The following is a 16,289-nucleotide window of genomic DNA, read 5'->3' on the forward strand; positions in this document are numbered from 1 at the left end:
ATTTGCCTGCAGCATGGAACAGTCCATAGAGAGAAAAGAGACTATAACTGCCATCCAATCTAACCCCTTGTCATGCAGGAACATATAATCAAAGCATTTCTGACAAATGATCATCTACCCTCTGTTTAAAAATCTTCAAAAATACAAATTCCATGACACTTTGAGCTAGGATATTCCACTGATGAACAGATTTTACTATCAGGGAGTTCACCTAATGTTTTAATGGTAAAATTATGAGAAAGAACAGGATCCTTTCTTCCCTTTTTTCAGGCTGATTCAGAAAGTCAGGAATACTGAAGAGACAATGAAGACAGAAATTCGTGTGCATTGCAGACATTCTGTTGTAGACCTCATCACCAGATTTAAAGGTGACGCTTAGTGACAGCAGCAGAAGTAATGGAGAGACAGATCTTGCTAGCTTCGGGAAACAGGCTTGGTGTAAGGTGACACAACCCTCCTTTTAATTAAGAAAAAATGTCTACAGGTTCAAATCAAATTATCACCAAGTTTTCAATTAAGCTTCTGTATGATATATTTCCCTAATATGCTAGGCCTTATCCAGGAGCAAGAGTAGGCTAGCCATAAGAATTGCTACTGCTGATGTTGGGAGTTAGAAATGTAACAAAGTGATCTGGCAGGTTTGACAAGTGGACCTCAGGACATGGCAAAACTTTCCATTTTGATAGAATCCAGAAAGGGAGGAGGAAATCAAGACAATCTCACAAGTATTTGAGTGAACAAATTTTGGAGAGGCTGACAGAAAAACATAGGCAATTAAAAATATATATTTCATTAAAAGTAGTCAGTTTATGACTGCAAGATGCCCAGAAGCAATGAAAGAAATTAACTCACAAATAATTATCTGAACTGGAAAGTGATGGCGAGGATGTTCAAAGACTGGCCTATGTGTCTGAAGATTTACAACCAGGGGACAACCCTGGAAGGCCAAAAATACTTTTAAACTTTAGTAAAATGAGATCAACCAAGGCAGACATGGCATGTATGGAGAATCAGCTATATTGTTAAGGGTATCAGTTATGGTGGGATACTAATATCAAACAGAAAAAAGGCAGAACCTGAAGCTTCTGAGTGAGTCATATATAAATTATAATTGGGACTGCCTCAACTATTAACCAGTTGAGTCAGGGTATCCAACAATTCATGTGTATTGTCATGTCAACGTAACAAAATGTGGCCCATTTGTTTTGCTATGATTCTATTATTACTCCCAGAAATAAAAAAAAGAGTGCTTCTGGATTTTATTTCATTGTGTGCTCTAAAGGAGCCAAATTAATTTGGGAGATACATTGATCTAGGTGACTGGGATGTACCATTTGGACAGTCATCTCAGACAGGGAAATATAGGTCTACAATCAGACCAGTCCTTTTCACATGTGGACATTGAATCTCGCAAAACTATGAAACATTTCTCCAGGGTTGGCAGAGAAGGAGATATCAAAACTTTTTTGCGGAGTTATGTAGACCCTTGTGTTCTCTCCCCGCCCCGCCCCACCCCAAGTGTCTGTGTTGGGTTTTTTTAATTTTTAATTTGTTGTGAAAATTTAATATTTTTTCTCAAGAAGGGAGGCACTTGCCTTGGGATTCAATGAGTAGTAATACCTTTAATGGAGCTGTGGGGATTTTTTGATTATCATCAGTAAACTATCACCACAGATGAATTCACTGACAAAAGCTTGAGAAACACTGACACAGAGATAATGACTGTGGACAAAAAAAAACAACAGAAAAACAAAGCATGATTGTGAAAATATGTTTTGCCTTGAAAATCTGTATGAGTTCATTCTTAGAAGAGATTAAATGCAGATATATACATCCTACAGCTAGCCAACTCCTATCAACAGTGTGACATGACAGTGAAAAAAGCCAATGCAATTCTAGGCTTCATCAATAAGAGTATAGTATCTAAATTGAGGGAAACACTACTCTATTCTGCTCTGGTCAGAACTCAACTGGGATACTGTGTCCAGTTCTGGGCATCACAATTCAAGAAGGATATTGACAAGCATGTCCAGAGAAGGATGAATAAAATGGTCAAAGTTTTGACTTAGAGAGCTGTATATGTTTAGCTTAGAGAAGAGAAGGTTGAGAGAAGACATGGCAGCCATGTTTAAATACTGGAGAGAATATCATCAGTTTTGCTGCTCTAGAAATGAAGACACTAACCAATGTATTCAAATTTCAGGAAAATAGATTCTGCTGAAGCATTAGGAAAACCTTTCAAATGATATTAGTTTTACTGCCAGACTGCTCAGCAAAACTAACATCATTTACTTTCTGATAGTGACAAAGAACAGTGAAACAGTGAAATAGGTTTCCAACAGAGGTGAGATGGCCCTCTGGATTACTTTGACTGTGCCTATATAGCAGGGGATTAGACTAGATAGCCCTTGCAGTCTCTTCTAACTCTATGGTTCTATGATCACTGTTTGACTTAATGTTAGTGTGCAATGAACAGGTGGAGTTTTGTCATTGTTACTTTGTCCTTTATATTTGTCCCTGATCTATTTCTTACCTTATTACCAAGCCAATATAGTATTAAACTAAACACACTATGTCACTAAGGGAATCGAAATAACAAACAATTATCAACTACATCTGTAGATATTTGGAGAAAACCCTTATGGACCTTTAAAGGGTACACCTGGCTTCACATTTGCTGATCATAGTTTATATCATGAGTGAAATAGTTAGTGGAATTTAAAAGTCATGATAAAAGGTGAATGGCAAGGTTATATCTTGTTGCTTTAGGAGCACTGCACCTTATAACAGCTCTTGCTACAGTGTTTTCCACAGAGAGCAAGCTCATCTACTTCATGAGGATAAACATCTCATAAAGACATCAAAACCAAAGAAGGGTGAAAGTGATCACAGGAAGACAAATTTATCTGCAATGAAATACCGATATTTGCTACAGAGGTTTTATATAGCCTTAACTGTGTGATGGATTGAAGGAGGGAGGTAATGTACCAGATAAAACTGTACAAGCTCTAATGTATGTCTAATCTTGTCAATTAAACAAATGTAGTTGCTTGTTATATCAAGATGTAGGTAAAGCAATAAAAGCTTAAAGGTTTAATTCAAATTCAGTTTCTCTCAAAATTATTTTCAGCCAGTGCAGAGGAGTGTGTATAGTTAAGTACGTTATAATGCAGGGTTGGGAACATGACATCTTGCATATGACATGAAATAAAGATTCCAATAATATTCTGGCAGATTGGTTAATAGTACAGGTTGGAAGTCCAAAGGCTCCCTACCCATATCATAATGATTTTAGTCCACAAAATGTTTTACATCTAAGCAAAGCTAAGTGTTGGCTTATGGCTCAGTGGGACTCAGTTTTCTTCATTTCTTTGTAGCTGAAGCTTTAGGAGACATTCTCACCCAGACACATATTTATTTACCCATAAAGTTTTGACTTATTTTGACATATTTATTTACCCATAAAGTTACTGCAGTCCAGGCAAAGATCTCAAGTATTTACAAAAATGCATTTTGCATTACATATTGCACTCATGGGGTTGGGGAGGCAATAGATTATTTACTTCAATATGTCTTGATTATCAGTATTGCTTTAAATGTTGCCTAATAGAAGAGGCAGCTAAAAGAACAGCAGGCATAAACTATGCATATGGGAATTTTCCTTGCTTAAAATTGGTATTTTCATAAAGGGTTGCCTGAAGGGGTTTTATTTTGAATTACACATAATTTTTAAATATTAAATTAAAGAAATGAATGATTCTAGCAATTTCATTCTTTTAAATGTCATTTGAAGAATGTTTTATCTTATGGCAAATACCTCAAAATATTTTTAGAATTAAACTGGGGAGTAAACATTTAACCCATGATCATTCTTACAGAACAGACTAATCATGCTTTTAACACAGGAAAGTCTTATGCAGATATGTAAAATTCCTAGAGAAGTATGTACTTTTTCTATAAGAGCTTTTGTTTTTCTTGTGTGGAAAAATGGAATATGACTTCATCATGCCTCTCAGATATGAGCATATGTTCTGTATGCATGTTAATCTTCACTTCCCTACTATAAGTCTCATTCCTTTGACCTATGGATACAATTAAGTTTCAAGATGAGTGCTACACTTTATTGGAAGTGCCCTCCCTACCATATTCCTTCATTATGCCTCATCGCTAAGCTTGTCTACATTTTTCCCAGCTGTTCTTGTCTTACTCAGAGGAAGATACAAAAACGAGGAATAACCTTAATACACTAAATATTTAATTAAGGTGATAAATATTATGGTATCAGCCAAGAAATCTGTAGCTATATGAAAAATGCATCTCTATCTATGGCAGGTAGATTTACCCAATGTCTCAAACAGGAACAAGCTGCTCATGTGGCTTCAATTTTTATAAGTCTGAACATTAGGTACAGTATATACTTGCGTAGAAATTGTTTTTATTTTTAAATCAAAGGGAGGTTTGGGGGCCAAAATTATGGATTTTGAGATGACATGTGGAGAAGACAAAGGTAATTCTGTAAAGAGGGGAAAACATTTCAGGGTGCCAGCATTTCCTGCCCATGCATCCAAAATGACCAGAAATTGTGCCATGAGAGGGTAGGGAGAGTTGGTGCTGATTTATGTTCTCCCTGAACAAATTAAGTTCTCACATTTTGCCACTCTACTCAGAAATGATTTAGACAAAGTACTTATTATTGACAATAGATAATTCAACTCTAGTTTTGGGGGTTGAATTCTTAATTAAATATTCAAGATGGAAACAATAGATATGTATATGAAACATATTCATGTATCCCGGGTTTTTTGTGATCAAATCAAAGAAGTGTTGCTTTGATTTTTGGTTTACTCAATCAGATTTGTGGTACTGAATTAGATTTTCTCTTCTTTATATTTTTAATCTTCAACATTTAATGGCATTGTCATCTTGATGAAGGTAATAGCTGTTATCTAGCAAATTTAGCTCTGAATATGTGGGATAATTTGATTTTAACAAATATACTAAATCTTGCAAAAATTCTTCACAGGGTGGAAATATTTTAAAAGTAGAACAAGATACATTTTTTAAAAAATGAATGGGGGAGGGAAAGGCAGATTTTGTTATCCAAATCTATATTTGATATATGTATAGTTTTCTCTAGAATTCCACACATTCCATGCTCTGGTTACATCCCATATAGAATACTGCAATGAGCTCTACATGGGATTGCCTTTGAATACTGTTTAAAAGCTTCAAATGGTCCCATGGGCGGCAGCCAGGTTGCTAACTGGAGCAATGCTCAGGGAACATACAACTCCTCTGTTGCACCAACTCCACTGACTGCCAGTTTACTACCGGGCACAATTCAAAGTGCTGGCTTTAGTCTATAAAGGCTCTAAACAGTTCTGGCCCTGTTTATCTAGCTGAACATATATCTCCTTATGAACTATCTAGGAATTTAAGATCTTATGGGGAGCTCCTGCTCTCGGTCCTGCCTTCTTCACAGGTTCGGTTGGGGGGATGAGAGATGGAGCCTTCTCAGTGATGGCCCCTCGGCTGTGGAACACTCTCCCTAGGGACATTCGATCGCCCCCCACCCTCTTAATATTTTGTAAAAAACGTCATAACATGGCTTTGTGAGTAGGCTTTCTCAAATGCAGTGTAGCAGGTAACTTCTTGACCTTGGAACGACTGGACAATTGTGATCATTTTATTGTTGTGTTTATTGCTTGTACTGATGTATTGTGGGCTCGGCCTCATGTAAGCTGCACCGAGTCCCTTGGGGAGATGGTAGCGGGGTACAAATAAAGATGATTATTATTATTATTATTATTATTATTATTATTATTATTATCGGATAACGATTTTGGTATTGAGATGCGGGGGATTTATGCTTTTATTGATTTTACTGTTTATGGAATTTTATGTATGTTATATGCATTTAGCTGTTTTTATATTATTGTGGCATCGAATTGTGCCATTTTGTAAACTGCCCTGAGTCGCCCTCAGGCTGAGAAGGGTGGTATAGAAATATAGTAAGCAAATAAATAAATAAATAAATAAATAAAGCCCTAAACGGTTCCAGCCCAGCTCACCTGTCTGAACATATCTCTCCTTACAAACCATCTAGGAACTTAAGATCATCTGGGGAGGCCCTGTTCTCAATCCCACCTTCTTTGCAAGCATGTCTGGTGGGGACGAGAGATGGGGCCTTCTCAGTGGTGGCTCCTTGGCCGTGGAACTCCCTCCCTAGGGATATAAGATTGCCCCCCTCCCTCCTGACTTTCTGAAAAAAGTAAAAACTTGGCTCTTAGAACAAGCTTTTGGAAATGCATCATAATAGATAAACATGGAAGTATGAAAAAGTGAAACATGGAATGGCTTAGACAATGCTACTGGAAAATCAGATGAAGAGGAAGACATTGGTGATTATATGTTCTTAATGGTTTTTGTATGAATTTTTATAATGTTGTCTTAAATTTTTTAATTGCATTTTATGACTGTTGTGGCATCAAATTGCTGCCAATTTGTAAGCTGCCTTGAGTCAGCTTTGGGCTGAGAAAGGTGGGATAGAAATACCATAAATAAATAAATAAATAAAATCCTGCTGGGACCTTCTTTAGCTGTTCTGTTCCTAAACAGACAGCACAGAAAGTCTTTGATATATTTGAGGCAAGACACTTTCTCCCTCTAGTCAGGTTGTAACTTGCCTTAGACTCTCAAAGTCTTTTTTTTTTTTTTTGTATTCTGCTTACATATCTTCACACACAGTGAAATCACTAAATATTCTACTTTTGCATTTTGGAATATATTCATTTGACTTATTTTAAATAAATAACTAATAAATCACAAAATACTTACCCAAGTAATCTGGAAATGCTAAAAAAAGACAAAGGGAAATAAAAGATACATTGCTAAACTTAACATGCCAAATATGGCATTTACTAATTCATTTCAGTCATTTTTACAATGTACAGATGAGAAGAATAACCTCTTGACATTAAACATACAAGAAATCTTTTTTTCCTCATACATTAGTGAATATTTTATTTTGCACAATATGCCTATTTGTTCTTTTAAGTATATCAATAATAAGCATATTGATTTGTGAATGCCAAGAAACTTTAAACATTTTCCCATTTATTCATTCTCTTATTTATTGAAATCAATTAAAGTTTAATCAACCATCCATTCAAGGTCCAGTAGAAAACCATATGAAATTAAGCCTCTTCAAAACATAACTATGCTGCCACAATTTCAAATTGTAGATACAATCAACTAATTCAGAACACGAATGTCAAATCATACACTGGATTGTTTAATTATTTCATATTTTTCTCATGTGAAAAAAGAGCACAAAAGATATCCACACAAGACAGCAAACTTCTATCCATGAATAATGGCTTCCTCCCCTAGCATAATATTCATATGTAACAAATATTCAAAACTCATCCATTTCTCCAATCTATTTACATCCCACCTTTGTTCCAGAATGGGACCCAAGATGGTTTACCATATAGATAAAAGCAAACTGTATTGGAACATAGTAATATAGAGAGAGGCCTATGTAAAAACAAAGCAAACAACAAAAACATTCAAATAGGAAAGGAGAGTGACAGCACTGCTGACCTACAGTGGAATAACAATACTGGAAACACAAAATTGGGCTTAATGAGGACCACTTTATTTAATCTAAAACCCATTTAACTGTGTTGAACTGAAAAGGAGCCATGGGGGCAACCTAGTGTGAGATTGTCTGATGTAGGCATCACCCTTGGCTTTTTGTTCAGTCCTCCCTTTAGTTATACCACCTGAGCCCTGAAGGTAACCCCATAGCTGGGTTGCCCCCAGTGTGACCATCTGTGTGAAAGCAGATCTGAGGAACCCCTCTACAAGTCTTGATACTAAAATAGCATAAAGTTTAGATTAGATAGCAAAAATACCTGATTATTCTAAATTAATTCAAGTTTTCAGGACTGGACGGACTGCATTCAGCATCCAGAATAACTCTCCAGGATGATTGACAGTAGTTTTGAGATTACATATTCAAGTCCATGCATATGTAATCTGAAAGCCAGTGTCAATCATCTTGGAGACTTTTTGAAGAGCAGGAGAGTTCCCAACAGATTGGAGAAGACCATTTTTGTCTCCAACATTAAAAAGGAAAGGAAAAAAGAACAAGCATTGTGAGGAATGACTTATGGAGCCAGGCATGGGGTGGGATGGAAAGTTCAAATACAGGAAATCAAAGAGGTAATATGATAATCATTTTAAGATATCTGAATGGATACAATATAGAGGGTGTAGTGAGTTTTTTCTACTCCTCCAGAAAACACAACATAAATCAGTTAATTCAAATTATAGGAAAGGATATTCTACCTATTATGAAGAATATCTTTACTGTAAGAGCTATTCAACAGTGGAATAGTCTGTATTAGAAGATGTTGAACTCTCCTTCTTTGGAGATTTTCAAATTGAGATAAAATTAATTTGTCCCAGGGGTGTGTCAATTGTGTATTCCCGAATAGTAGTAGTAGTAATAATATTTTTATCAACTTCTCATGGCTCGAGGTGGGTTACAGCATAGTTAAATCCCAAAAACCACAAAGTTTCTATAAATACACATATTAAATATATTTCTATAAAAGATACACACCAAAACATACTTCTATAAAATACATATTAAAATACACAGAACAGAGATCAAAGCACAGGATGCAAATTTAAAATTCATGATTAATACTGGCTGGGTAGGCCTGCCAGAAGAGAAATGTCTTTAGACTTTTAAAAAAAATCAGACAGCTCCTTTAACTGTCAGACCTCTTCTGGCAGTTAATTCCACAGTCTAGGGGCAGCCAATGGGTACCGGTCGGCAGTCAGGTTCTGGCTGGTTGGAGTACATGCTCCCCAGAGAACCTAAGTGTGCAGGGCACATTGTAAGGGAGAATGCAACCCTGTTGGTAACCAGAACCCAAACCATGTAGGCCTTTAAAAGTCAAAATCAACACCTTGTCCTTAGAAGGAGATTAAACTGGACAGCCATGATGGCCCCTTCCCATTCTAAAATTATATAATTGTAGGAAAGGACAACTAAAAAGCTAATAACAACTAGGCTAAAAACTGTTAAATCAGCCATCCATTCAAAACAATTATTTAAAACAGCTTAAAACCTAGTAAAAATATAAAAGTTTCCAGAAGACATCACAGCTCTGTTTCACCATTGCCTCACCACCAGCTACTTTCAGTGGGACAATGAATTCTACGAACAGAAAGATGGAGTAGCTATGGGGAGCCCTCTCACCCTGGTCATAGCTAATTTCTACATGGAACACTTTGAAAAACAAGCCCTTGAAACAGCAACCAAAAAGCCCACTATATGGTTCAGATATGTGGGTGACACTTTCACCTTTTGGAGCCACGGAGAAGAACTCAACAGGTTCCTGGAACATCTTAACAGTATCCACCCAAACATCCAGTTCACCATGGAAAAAGAAAATGAAGGAAGACTGCCTTTTCTAGATGTCCTAGTCATCCACAAACCAGATCAACAATTGGGTCACACCGTTTACAGAAAACCCACACACACAGATAGATATCTACATAAAAACTCCAACCATCACCCAAGTCAAAAAAGAAGCACCATTAAAGCCTTGGCAGACTGTGCAAAAAGAATCTGCGAACCCCACCTCCTCCAAGATGAACTGAACCACCTCAACTGGGCTCTACAGGCCAATGGATACTCCACCTCAGACATCAGAAGAGCTGCAAGACCAAGAACAAGCCACGAGAATAAAGATGAAGATTCACCCAGAGAAAAAGTGTTTTCGCCATACATCAAGGGAACCAATGACCACATAGGAAAGCTGATGAGGAAACACAACATACAAACTATCTACAGACCCACCAAGAAAATCCAACAAATGCTACATTCAGCAAAGGACAAGAGGGATCCTCTCACTTCTGCAGGAGTCTACCGTGTACCATGCAGCTGTGGAGAAGTCTACATAGGGACCACCAAACGCAGCGCCCAGACACGAATCAAGGAACATGAAAGGCACTGCAGACTACTTCAACCAGAGAAATCAGCCATAGCAGAGTACCTGATGAACAAACCTGGACACAGCATTTTATTTGAGAACACAGAAATGCTGGACCACTCTCACAACCACCATGTCAGACTACACAGAGAAGCCATTGAAATACACAAGCATGTGGACAATTTCAACAGAAAGGAGAAAACCATGAAAATGAACAAAATCTGGCTACCAGTATTAAAAAACTCTAAAATTGCAACAACACAACAACAGAGAGGAAGCAGGCAGGGACATCTAATTACCTCTCAACAAAATTTGCCCCAGGCACAGTCAGGCCATTGTATGCTAATCAAGGTAGTCAGTTGAAACATTCTCACCTAGCTCCAGCAGAGAAGAGTTCTTTGTCTCACCCTGGTCATTCCACAGATATATAAATCCTTTTGCCTATTTCCAACAGACTTCACTACCTCTGAGGATGCTTGCCATAGATGCAGGTGAAACGTCAGGAGAGAATGCCTCTAGACCATGGCCATACAGCCTGAAAAAAACCTACAACAACCCATAACAGATTTCTTGGTAGAAATCTGTAGAGTAGATTGGAAATGTGGGGAAGTGGAGGGGACACTACATCACATGTGGTGGCAATGTAAGAAAGCGAGAGAGTACTGGAAGGAAATCCAGAAGTTATTGCAAAAAATTTTGAAGATTAATATACCACTGAAAGCGGAAATATTCCTTACAAAGATGAAGTTAGACAAAAACACAGACAAACTGCTGTTCCTCTCCACTACAGCTGCCAGGATGTGCTTTGCAAAACTGTGGAGGAAAAAAGAAACACCCAGAATTGAAGACTGGAAAAGAAAAATATTGGATGTCAGAAACATGGACAGTCTAAATCATCTAATACAAAGGAGTAAAGGAGTAACAGAGGCAGGAACCGACTGGACAAAATTTAAGGAATACTTAAAAATAAAAAATTAAGTAATAGGTAATGAAGCACACACAGACAAAACGAAACAGAATCAAATACAAACAAAAAAATACTAGTCAAATCTAAGTATATAACTGTAAAGATCCCTTACCTTTGGAAGACCTGGCAGAGGGCAGCAGGAGCCATTTTAGTTTAGGAAAAGCTCCATTTCAGAGAGGGGGAGTGGCCTAGGCCTGAGCCAGCCTTAGAACAGCCAGGATTGGTTTATTAAAGGGGGGCGGAGTTAGACTGTTTGGGAGGGAAAGAAGGAGGCTTTTTCAGGCAGTCTGTTGATGTTAGAGTTTAGAGCAGGATTACAGAAGTTTTTAGGAGTTCATGTTAAGAATAGGCAGTTTGCCTGAAGTTTGCCAGCGAAGTAAGCTGTAGCAAACTGGGCGCAGCTATTTAGGGAAAAAATAGCTGGGTTTTGGGGGTAGCTAGGCTACAGTTGTATCTTGGCAAGAGATTTCAGATCCTGTCAAGAGTACTTGTGTTTAAAGAGAAGTAAATCTTTATACAGTATTTGTATCAAAGAAAGAACCATTCTCATGCAACCGTCACGCTTTCAAGAACCAGAACATTTTATCTGTAACAGCCAAGCTTATTAAACAGCATTTACACTTTCTTTCTATACTATATTAAATAAACTTTCTTTATTATTTTGAAACTTAAAAGCCTGAGTCAAGTGTACATTTGTGGATTTAGTCCCTTTTCCTTTTCAACCTCACCGGCTTCCCTTTAAAGAAGAAAATAAGAAAACACAATACTTGGTGGTCTAAAAACATTTTTAATAGTTTAACCAGCTAGAGTGTTCCTGTATAATTGTTTATGGTGGCAGTGGAAGTTAATTAGTGAGACTAATCCCCTCAAACGTTCTATTGGTACCAAAGTGGTGTAAATTCTTTATAGTGGAGGGACAGTTGGTGGGATTTGCTTTACCCCCTGTCCAGAGATATTGTTTGACCCCCCTGCCCAGACAGCCATAAAGGAGCCTTTATAATTGGTGGCAGCGGTGGGATTGATCAATAGCCAATAAGACAGTCGTTATAATAACCAACAAGACGAAGAGAGAAGGAGGAAAGAAGGAAACGGAAAAAAACCAACCTTGAAGAGTCCTGGAAGTCACATAGATGGACAAGAAAATTTTCTTTTATCTTGAATTCTTTTCTTTTAACCTATACCTCTTTTTCAATCTTGAAACTATCCTTTGATACCATAACCTATATCTTACCCGCCCCCCCATCCTACCAAAACCACACCCAATCCCCCCGCCCACAAATCCCCACCATCTCTCCTCTCGTTACCCCCTTTCTACTCTTTCCCCCCTCTATCTGTTTTTATCTGCATTCTTTGATTGCCTATGTATTATGAAAATGTTAATAAAGATATTATTAAAAAAAGAAATCTGTAGAGTAGAACAGCTGATTGTAATCTGCATTTAGATGGTACCACACCCCAAAACTCTGGAGGAGATCTCTCAGTGGATCAATGAATAGGTTGGTAGCATGGGAGACAAAAGCAAGCCCGAAGGGACCCCACAAGCTAATGACAAAGGGTTTGAACAGGAATCCCCCAGCATCACATTCTGGGTTTACCTATCCAGAAAAGAATGGAACTACTGTGAAACAGTGCCCCTAGATTCCATTCCAGAAAGGCAGCCGATAAGGACATTATGGTCAATAGTGTTGAAAGCTGCTGAGTGATCCATGAAAACTGTGGGTCCTTCCCCACAGCTGCATAAAATCCCACATTTTTCACTTTGAACTGGAATATATGGCAGTGTGGACTCAGATAACCCAGTTCAAAGCAGATATTGTGGGATTTTCTGCCTTGATATTTTAGATTACATGGCTGTGTGGAAGGGCCTCATACCCCCTGCTGAGATTTTTGCATAGGTCATCCACCAAGATGACCAAACCTGTCTTTGCCCCATAACCAGGCCTGAAAACAGATTGAAATGATTGTAGATAGTCCATTTTATCCAGAAATCCCTGATGTTAGGAAGCCACCATATGCTTCAGTATCTTGTCCAGAAAGGGACAATATGAACATGCAATCCAAAAAGTATGAATCATGAACAGATAGAAAAAGTATGTGTGTACGTTATAGTCTTTGGCATGAGAAAACTAAAGTGAACTAGAATGTGACATCTTTCAATCAAATAGTATAATTACAAAAGTGCTTTACACTACAAACATAGTTGAAGATGAAGAAATGGGCTAGCATAATGTATCATGATTGAAGAAAAACAGCCAGGTTCTATAATGAAAAGTCTGACTAAAAATGTAAATAAAAGTACATTGAAAACCCACTCATGTAACCATAATCAAAGTTTATGCTCCAAATGCAGAGGGAGAATTTAAAGAAATCAAAAGATTCTGAGCCAGCATCCAGAAGAAATTGATCAGACACAAAAAAAAAAAAAACAGAAGAGGTTGATTATTATAGCTGACTTGAATACAAAGGCAGGAAACAAAGGAAAGACTCCAGTTGTTGGAATCTAAGGCCAAGGATCAAGAAATGAAGACTGAATTTTGTGAAACAAAGAGTTAGTTCCAGGCAACCAAACATAACTAACAGTAGATGTGTGGCCATGTTCCAGAAGCATTCTCTCCTGACGTTTCACCTCACAACCTCTGAGTATGCCTGCCATAGATGCAGACGAAACATCCGGAGAGAATGCTTCTGGAACATGGCCATACAGCCTGGAAAACTTACAACAACCCTGTAATTCCGGCCATGAAAGCCTTTGAGAATACATTAATAGTAGATGATCAATATTTCAGAATGAAAGTCCATATATCATTGTTATTTTAAAAATACTTTGACAGCTTTTAGAAATTTGGGAGACACATTCACATATTTAACTTCAAGTAATCTGGCAATGAGAGGGGATGTGAAGAAAATTCACAAAAGTTAGTGTTGCAGTGGGATATTGAGATAGTATATCAGCAAAACCCTTTAAAGACTATATGCTCCAGTGAAATATGAGGACAGCAAATATTTTCTCTCCAAATTAAAGTTTTCAAAAATTGAACAAATAACTTCTGCACAACACACATATATAATAATCACAGAAGGGTATTCCCATTGAGGAAAAAGCTTCATAAAATAAAATAAAAATAAAGCACCTGATGCTTCTGATATGCAAAGGTCGGCAAGAATGCAGAAGTTACTGTATTTTGGCACAATTGACACAATCTATTCTATTTATGCACATTGTTCAAAAACAATTAGCATAAAGGCAAAGCTCGCAGAAAATCATGCCATTGTGTGAAGCTAAAAAATGTCAGCTTTTTATTTTCATGCCTGAGCACAAAGCAAGCTAGAGATTTCATCCCAAGAAATAAGAGCAACAGCAGATAGATTAACATGTATGAAGATGCACAGTTAGTAGGATTTGTTAGACTTTCTGTTTAGTTCCTCTTTTCTAACCCCCACCCACTGCAGAACATCTCTCACTTTAACTTTTAGATGTATTCGCTGTAAAATGCAGTATGTGACTTTCTCCAAGAAGCGTGAAATCAAGTTCCACTTTTGCAATCTAACATTTCCCTCCCATGAGCAGCAAGCACTGAGTAATAGAGGCATGGTCAGCACACTATTTTATTTGTATCCCATTTTTTAAAAAAACAAAACACCTCATATTTATTTATTTATTTACTGCATGCAAAACTGTTCAGACTTTGAGGAGCAAGGGTCCTTTAAAAGTGTTCAGCGGGAAATAAAATTCTAGGTTTTGGTTAAAATATAAAAAGGGAAAAGGATAATATTGTATCTTCCTGGTTCTGATACATATTTAATAGGCCTGGGTAACAACGGAAAAAATTGTTTCTAATATTGTTTCGTTTTTAGGGTGCCTCAGCGTTTTGTATTTTAAAATATATCTGAAATTTTCCATAAAAAAAGTTTGGTATTTACGAAATTTCGTTAATATTTACAAAACGTTTTGTAAAGATGGCGCCCGCGGTTGCGCATGCGCAAAGAATAAAGCATCAACGAAATTTTTTTCAATATTTTTTCAATATTTTTTAATTTAATTATTATTATTTTTTAATAATAATAAAAAATATTTGGCAGAAAATGCTTGCCAAAAAGAGCCACAGGGCAAACAGACTGAGCCTCCCCACTGCTCCCAGCTCCGTCCCACCCTTCTGAGTCCTGCGGGCTCTCTCTCTCTCTCTCTCTTTCTCTCTCCACCAAGAGGAGGGAAAGGAGAAGAAAGAAAAGAGGAAGGGAAAGGAGGGAAGGCAGGCACTCACTCTGGCGGGCCCTCAAGCGCTGCCGCCGAATCGGGCCCGGCTCCTCCAAAGCACACCCACCGCAAAGGTGAGGAAGGAGGGACGGGGCCGCCTTCCCGCTGAGGGTCGCTCGCCCTCTCGCTCACTTGCTCAGCCGGCGCCTTCCCCGCCCTCTCCTCCTCCTCCTCCTCTTTCATGCTCTGACTGGCTAAGGAGAGGAGAGAGAGGAGAGCCAGCCTAATAATCCTCAGCAGGAGGCACTGCGGGCCCAATCATGAGAACCCACAGGGCAATCAGCTCCGTGGGTTCTTCTGATTTTGGCTCCCGGAGCTCCCAGCAAGCATCTAGCCACCTTACGTATTTCCGAAATGGACGAAAATACAAAAATATTTGGCGCATGCTGTTTCGATTTTGAAAATACACTTCCGGGTTTGGGAAAAAGTTTGATATCGTTTCATATATGGGAAATTAACGGAAAAAAAACGATATACAAAATTAACGAATGAAACCGCCCAGCCCTAATATTTAAGTATTTGTTACATGAGGAAAGTGCATACTGTGAGCCATCGTCATCGTCATCATAGACAATCACTTATGGGCAACCAAGCTGAGCATATATGTTTGTTGTATGCTATTAGGCAAAAGGCTTGATAAACTCCCTGGATTTGCTATTTAGAGCAGGGGTCCTCAAACTAAGGCCCAGGGGCCGGATATGGCCCTCCAAGATCTTTTACCCGGCCCTCGCTCAGGGTCAACCTAAGTCTGAAATGACTTAAAAGCACATAACAAGAGCAACAATCCTATCTCATCAGCCAAAGGCAGGACCACACTTCCCGTTGAAATATTAATAAGTTTATATTTGTTAAAATTGTTCTTCATTTTAATTATTCTATTGTATTAAGTGTTTTTTTGCACTACAAATCAAATATTTACAGTGTGCATAGGAATTCATTCATGTTTTTTTCAAATTATAATCCGGCCCTCCAACAGTTTGAGGGACTGTGACCGGGCCTTCTGCTTAAAAAGTTTGAGGACCCCTGATTTAGAGTGTGAAACATACTAATAGAT

General features: G+C 37.9%; 1 pseudogene; it reads left to right on the forward strand.

The window, feature by feature from the left end:
• LOC137097125 (uncharacterized) overlaps window positions 1–16,289 on the forward strand; it is a 167,713-nt pseudogene that overhangs the window by 64,690 nt on the left and 86,734 nt on the right.

This window comes from Anolis sagrei, chromosome 5 (assembly GCF_037176765.1).
Source record: "Anolis sagrei isolate rAnoSag1 chromosome 5, rAnoSag1.mat, whole genome shotgun sequence".
Classification (NCBI taxonomy): Eukaryota; Metazoa; Chordata; class Lepidosauria; order Squamata; family Dactyloidae; genus Anolis; species Anolis sagrei.